The following is a 7,385-nucleotide window of genomic DNA, read 5'->3' as shown; positions in this document are numbered from 1 at the left end:
TCTGCTGCCCGCTGGCGCTCGGCGGACCCGCGCGGGGCCTGGCCGGGGCGGCCGAGGGCTCGGTGGCCGCGGAGCAGGGCGTCTGGCAGCTGCTGCTGGTCACCTTCGTGTCCTACGCCCTGCTGCCCGTGCGCAGCCTGCTGGCCGTCGGCTTCGGGCTCGTGGTGGCTACCTCGCACCTGCTGGTCACAGCCACCCTGGTCCCCGCCAAGCGCCCGCGTCTCTGGAGGACGGTAAGTGGGGTCCCCGACGCGCCGCGCGGCGGGACCGGGAGTGCCTGGGAGCGCCGGGAGTGCCGGGAGCGCCGCGCTTCCTGCGACCGGGCGGGTGGGGAAACTGAGGTCGCGGACGGGGGAAGGGTTGTTCAAGGTCACTCAGCTAGCCGGGGACACTCTCTGCCCGGGCTTTGCACGGGGATACAGTCCAGTCACAAAGCGCCGGTGGGCGCGGCGTGGAGCGGGGAGATGCACATGGAGAGGGGGACTGGCCCAAGGTCAGGTGGCCGGGGAGCGGCCAAGAGGGCCCAGACCCGGGTCCGCCGCGCCCTCCGGAGCCCAGCCCCGCAGAGGGACTGGAGGCGGCGGGAGGCTCCGGCTGCCGGCTGGGGTCTTGGCTGGCGGGCACGCAGTCCCCACTCCTCTCCTCGGGGCTCACCGCTCTGTCTTGGGCCCCCGGGGGCGGATGGGAGGCGACAGAAAGGGGCTTCGCATCCTTCCAGTCTCCCTGTCTGTCCCGCGGGGATCCCTTCTGCCCCACAAGGAGCAGGGTTTGCCAAGGTCACAGCGGTCTAGTCTCTCCCGCCCCTGCTCCGAGGTCGCCCTGACCCTGGCTCTTCAGCGCAGAACTTTGTCACTGTCTTCGGGCTTGGCAGGGGAGACGGTGGCAAGGGCAAGGACGCAGGAATTCTGCCTCTTGTGGTTCCTCCTGGACGCCTGCCAGACCCACCCGGCGACCTGGATGGGAGATGGGCACTGACGGTGCCCCCAGGGGCTTGCGGAGCCTTCCCTGGGGCCTGTCCCACACCAGCCCCGGGGAGGGCTTGGTTCCTGGCTCTGGCTGCAGTTCAGCTGGAGGTGGTGTGCACCAGCGTGGTGGGGACCTCAGCTTGGAAAGGAGGCAAAGGAAGAGGACAGAGGGAGATTCAGGACTGGAGATGGACTGGGGGGGGTCGCACCAGAAAGCCGTGACTGTGTGGGGAACGCACAGGACCAGCGCCCGGCCCCAGCCCCTCGTGCTTGTGCAGCCGGGTAAGGGGCCGGGCTTGTGCAGGCCCCGGAGAGACAGCAGGTGCTCAGACCTGCAGGCAGGTGGGGCGCCGGAGGGAAGGAGAGGGTGTGGGGCAGAGCTGGCAAAGATGGGTTGGCAGGGTCGGGGAGAGCGAGGTAGAGCAGGGGTGAGGGCCAGAGACAGAGAAGAGGCTCAGAGAGTGGCCATGGGGAGTCCAGCCAGGGAGGGGCACGGGGGCAGGCTTCTCCACACTTCCTGCGGGCAGCGCAGCGGCGCCCGGCATCCTCCTGGGCACTCCCATCCTCCCCAGCCCCATCTGCCTGCGTTTAGCCTGGCTCTCATGCTGGCAGCCAGACCGGTGTGGGTACAATGAACTCCCCACTGCAGCAGAAGGGCAGATGCCAGGGCAGCCCTGGAGTAGGAGGGTCCAGGGATCTGGGCCACGCTGACCCCCTGTGCACACCAGGGAGTCTGTAAGGGCCGTCAAAGCCTGTATTATTGTCTTCTTTTTAAGTAGAGATTTTTCCTATAGAGCCCCTAGGCATTCCTTTCAGGGAAAGATTAAACAAGATGGGGAGGAATCTGCCAAGGTGCCTCGTTCCCTCCCTCTGGAGTGAGAAAAGCCCTTGTTACTCAGGGGGGAAGGAAGCCCAGCCCAGAGACAAGGATGCTTAGGGGCAGGTGCCTGAGCTTCAGCTGCCTGGGCGTTGCAGACCATTCCCTCACTGAGCCTCAGTCTCCCCACCTGCGTGAAGAGGGAAGAGCGCCCCGCAGGGCTGTGTTGAAGGTGGGCGGTTCCTCCTGGAAAGGCACACACTGGAAATCTCCTGTCGCTTCTACACCCTCTGTCCTCTTCACAATGTTAGTGTTCAGGTTGATGCTGCTGGTGGTGATATTGATAAATAGATAGGATCCGGGCACAGCAGGAGCAGTCCGTAGTGGTGGGAAGGGCTGGGCGCTCCCCTGGGGGTCCTTCTTCCAGCTGCACAATTCCAGGTGCCTGGGAAACCTGTCCTTAATGAGTGCCGAGTGAGGAAGGCGGCGTGCGCAGCAGGCAGCGTTGGCGTCTCCCCTGCCTCTCCTGCCTCCCCGCCGCCTCCTGTGCATCACACCTGTCACCTCTGGGGCTCAGTCACCTGCTGACACTGCTGCCTCCCTAGCGCTGAATGCGAGGCAGGCAGTAACCGTGCACGTGTGGGCGTGGATGCCCCAAAGGGACAGACTGAACAAAGGAGGACATCCTGCAGGGGGACACAGCAGGACATTTCTGCAGGGTCTCCACCCCCATGGGGCTCTCCTGGCGTGGAGCCCCCAGAAAGCACGGGGTACCTTCTGCTGCAGTCAGGTGAACTTGCCCCTGAACATTCCTGCAGGGAGCCTGGTTGTTGGGCTGGGGCCTGGATTCGAGTCCACTCTGTACAGGGGCGCACATCTGTTTGCAGGGCCACTAACCGTCTTTAAGGAGGGCCTCGGGGCTCCTGCAGCTCTGCTGCTCCGCTTGTGGTGCACGAGGCTCTGGCACAGCCTATGGTTTGGGGCACCTCATACCTCTTCCACAGAATCCAGGCTAGCTGTGTGCCCTGTTGGAGTTGGCAGCTGCTGATGCCCACTCCTCCCCTGAGGGAGTGCTTGGTGAGGTGCCCTGCATCCATGTCAGGGAGGTCTCCAGGGCATGTGCCCTGGCCCCACCACGGGAAGAGCAATCAGGAACTGCCTGTAAATGAAGCCTGCAGCATCCACCTCCCTGGGTTCCTTCCCCCGCCCAGCCCCCTGCTTCCAGCTACTCTTGGACCCAAACAAAGTAAAGCAATGCGCTTCTATGGTGCTGAGCCACTCCTGGTCATGTGTGGCTGCGGTCTGCTCCACAGGGGACAGCTGGCCAGGGAGGCTACAGAGCACGCCGGGGCTGTGGGACACTCTGGGTGGGGAGAAGAGGAGATGCCACAGGGCTGGGCTGGCCCTTGGGGGTGTCCCTTACTGCAGGGATGCAGAGAGCCTCCAAGCAGGGCTACGCTATTGACATGCTCCAGGACACTGCTCTTTTTGAAAAATTTTTGGCAGTAGCAGAGGTCCATGATCTCATCTGCAGTATATGTTTTCAGTTTGATTGCTTCTGCATGTAAAAGAAATGTGCTTCCATTTCTGTTCTTCACCCGGCTTAGGCAGGATCGCAGACATCACTGTGATCACAGAGCTGCCCCTGGAGGTCTTGCCGTGCTTTCTGGTGCTCACAGGGCTTTGAATGCTGTCCTTGTCCTGCCAGGGCTAGGCTGCCTGGGGTGAACAGGTTCCTGCTGGTCTGGAGGGGGCGGCTGAGACGCCGACTTGGTGGGAGCTGACGGGCTTGTGAGGAGGTGGGTCTCCTGCATCACGGTCAGTGGGGTGATCTGTCGTTCACTGTGGTTTCCCAGGACAGATGCATCCCCCGGTTTCTGTGCATGGTTGTTTGGCAGGCGCTCCCCATCCTGCCCACACTGTGAGGCCGCAGTGATATGGGGCCTGGCTCTCACTATCAGCTGTTTGGTGTGTCTGATTGGTGACCCCGAACCATGGAAGTGGGGTGCTGGGCTAGATCCCACAATGGAAAAGACCCCAGGATGCAGGAGCAGACCCCGGCCTGTTTCCAGTTGTGGCGGGAGCTCCCGCCACCGGAGCACCTGTCTCCTCCCAGGGGCTGAGGAGGTGATGGCAAAGGCGTCTGCTGTATGTGTCTCAGTGTGACGAACAGCTACCCATCCTGTGTTCATGCTAGTGTCCACACACGCATGTGTTCACCATAAACACAGGCACCCGTACACCCTTGTGTGTGCACACCCGCAAGACAGCCCTCTCACGCACTGCCACAGCCATTCTTATACTACATACATGTGCGAACCCGTGCACACGCTCACATAAACACTCACAAACCAGCACTTGCTCAACCTGCACAACTCGATACCCACCCCACAAACATGCCTGTATACACTTACACTCATTTCCACACTTGCACACGTGCTCAGATACCTACACCCCCCCCCACTTAGTCAGGTGCACTCGTGTGTGCACATAACCACACTCAGGCATTCTCAAACACACACACTTGCACAGACATACTCATCTGCATGCTTGCACACACCCACGCCCACTCGCATGTCACGCCTTCACTGTAGGCGCCACTCTCCTTATCTGTGTGGCAGCTGCGGGGCCATGGCAGAGACCCGGTGAGGCCGTCCTTCCGCGCTTGCTCCAGGACCTTGGGTGACACCTGGGGTCTGCACTGTGGACTGAGGCGGTCAGGCTCAGGTTGGAGTGGGACCCTGGATCCTGGGGTGGGAGGAAGGGAGGGGGTACCCTCAGCTTACCCGGGCTGAGGTGGGCTGCATCCTGCAGCACCCCCAGCTGATTCTGAACAGCAGCCCCCTAACCCCGCCTGCTGTGAACAGGGGCTCAAGCCTGGCCGCTGGATCCCTTTTGTTAGCAGCTTGGCGTATCTGTTGTTGTATCACCAATCACATGTGACACATGCCTAGTGCTCTGCCCCTTGCTTCCTGCAAGCTCTGGTCCTTCTAGAGCTGGGACATGGTTGATCACACAGTGGCTTTTGGGGGGCCCGCTGCACCATGTGCCCACACGTGGGGCTGTGAGGCGTGCAGCTTGGATACGCAGGGTGCCAGCTTGCCGCAGGGCCGCTTCCCACGGTCTGCTCCTTACTGTGGACCTTGGCCCAGCTTAGCGCACCAGTCCTGGTGGCCTGCTTCTCCTCGACTCTGCACATGACCCCTCAAGTGCCCATTGCAGGCAGTGGGCCCTTTGGTGGCTGCAAACCTGAGCCCAGTGTGTTCTCTGGAGGGCGCCTTCCAGCCCACTCATGCAGCTCAGAGCAGGGTGTGGAGCTCTTGGCCTGCACCTGGCATCCAGCCCCTCCATGAGAAGTGTCGCCGTGAGACGCCTGTCGTCCGCTGGCCTGTACCCGGGGGAGGGCTGCTCTGCTATAGTGCCATCGATCCTTGGAAGCAGCATGGTCACAAGTGTGCCCTTGAGCGAGCTGCTGGGTGGGCGGTGGGCATGTAGGAGATGCCAGGCAGTGGCGGGCGTGTGCAGGGAGTGGGGGAGGCCAGTTCCAAGTATCTGGTCCTGTGGGGGGACCCTGCCCATCTGCACGGGGACCCTGTGCCGGGATCCTCGCCTGGTGACGCCATCCTTGGAAATGGTCAGCGTGTTCTTATGAGAAAAATGTCCTCCTGTGCCAGACTGCTTGCTTCCCTGAACCGTGGTGGCCCCGGAGACGGATCTGAGAAAGCTGCTTCTGCGGCTTGTTTTCCCTGACACCTGGTTTTGCTCCAGTGTTGCCCCTCCTGCTGTGTGAATGATTAACCCCGTGGCCACTGCTTAGGAATCACTGGCATAGCCTAGAGATTTTGAAATAGCTCTGAGGTTTAATTTAAGAACCATCAGCACTTGCAGGTATCACAGATATTTCCTGAGCGCCGACCACGAGCTGGGTACCAGGCAGAGTCCCGTCCCCAGTAGGACCCTGTGGGGGGACACATCTTGAATGCCAAGCACCTTGGCTACCGTTTGTTCCAAAGTCAGAAAGTTCAGAAGCCAGTGACCTGGCCTGTTGGTGGCTCCTGGGGTCCAGGTGTCCAGAAGGGTTGGAGGTGCAGAGACCTCAAAGGGGCTGTGGGTGAGGGTGAGGGGTGAGGCTGTCTCGGACCCAGCCCGGACCCCCCTCTCAAAGGCTTGGGGGGGCCCTGTGTTGTGTACTGGAGCTCTGGGCCGGGCTCAGGCTGTGTGGGAGCTGGCTGTCTCCGTGGGGACTGTCCCCAGGGCGCTCAGCGCCCCTGTCTTGCACCTGTCTTCTGCCTTCTGCCCTTTGCTCCCCGCTTTCCTGCTGGTGTCTTGTGTTGTCACTGGCCGCTGCCATCTCTGCTGTCTCCCTCATCCCTGGATGCAGCAGTGTGTGACCTGGGTGGCGCGGCCTGAGCCTACTTGGAGAGGCGCCTGGGGGGGAGGAGCAGGGGCAGTGGGGTGCGGGGGTCCCACGGGAAACACCAAAGGCCACACTTTCCCCCGTCTGTCCTGTGCGAGGATGGATTCCTTCCTTCCTCGGTCCTGTCACCTCAGTGTCATGAGTTAGAAGCTTGAGCACAGGCGCTCAGGGAGAGCCGCCGGATTCCTTTAAAAAACCTGTTTTTATTTTTATTATGGAAAACTCAAACATACCCAAAGGTACAGAGACCAGCACAGGAATTCCTTGTGTCCCTGTCACCAGCTCCAGCCGCAACATCCTGCCTGCCCTCTGTCAAATGGTGCGAATTCTGGGACACGTAGGAGTCCTGATGTGGAGAGTGAGCAATTACATTAATTTAAAAATGCACTTTGTGTGATGCTGAGCAGCCGCCGTGGTGTGGCGAGAATGACAGGACAGCTGCCACCCAGCCGTCGGTGGACACGTGGGGGCGGGGCGCGCCTGGGCGGGTCTGGAGGAGGCTCTGCAGGAGGCCGGGAGCGGGCCCCTGCCCACCCTGCCAGACATCCAGGGACTGTGCCAGGTGATGGTCGCCCCCGGGATGCTGTTAGGGAGGGGTCCGCAGGATGGGAGAGGACCACCCAGCCCAGCCCAGGGGTCAGGAGGGGACACCCTAGGCCAAGGCTACAGTCGGGGAGCAGTCCTGAGAACAGGTCTGCTGAGTGCTCTGTGCCACTCACGTGGTGAGCCCTGTACATGCACACGTATGCGCATACATGCGCAGCACGCTCTGCAGGGGGCAGGGCGGTGGTGATCCCGGGCTTGGCCATCTCCAGCGTGCCGGGGAGGTGGGCTCTGCCTGGAGCTGGGGACAGGAGGGTCTGCTGCAGGGAGAGGCGGGATGCAGGCTGGTGTGATTGTGCTGGGCAGACGCGGTGGAGAGAAGTGGGCGCTGGGATGCTGGGGCAGGTGAGACGCATAGAGGCAGCGTGGGGTAGGTTCTGCGCTGGGCAGTGGCACAGAGGAGGAGGGGCGGGTGTCTGGGAGTATGGGACACCTGCCTACCCAGGGACCTTGAGGGGCGTCCCTCCAGTGCCACCCGGGTCTGGTGATTTTGTTTCCCTTCCCCTCCCCTGCCTTCCCTTCCCCTCCCCTCCCCTCCCCTCTCCTTTCTTTTTCTTTCCTTTTCGTTTCATGAGACACGATC

General features: G+C 61.8%; 1 protein-coding gene across 1 annotated transcript in view; it reads left to right on the top strand.

Moving 5' to 3' along the window:
* The window catches only part of Adcy1 (adenylate cyclase 1 (brain)), a gene marked incomplete at its 5' end in the record, with an annotated part of 96,999 nt that continues 89,614 nt past the window's right edge, over window positions 1–7,385 (top strand). Inside the window, 1 exon segment of the mRNA XM_005396644.2 lies at window positions 1–233.

The sequence above is a fragment of the Chinchilla lanigera genome, unplaced genomic scaffold (assembly GCF_000276665.1).
Source record: "Chinchilla lanigera isolate Chin_1 unplaced genomic scaffold, ChiLan1.0 scaffold00055, whole genome shotgun sequence".
Classification (NCBI taxonomy): Eukaryota; Metazoa; Chordata; class Mammalia; order Rodentia; family Chinchillidae; genus Chinchilla; species Chinchilla lanigera.
The sequence above is the reverse complement of the archived record's forward strand: the minus strand, read 5'-3'. Positions and strand labels throughout refer to the sequence as shown.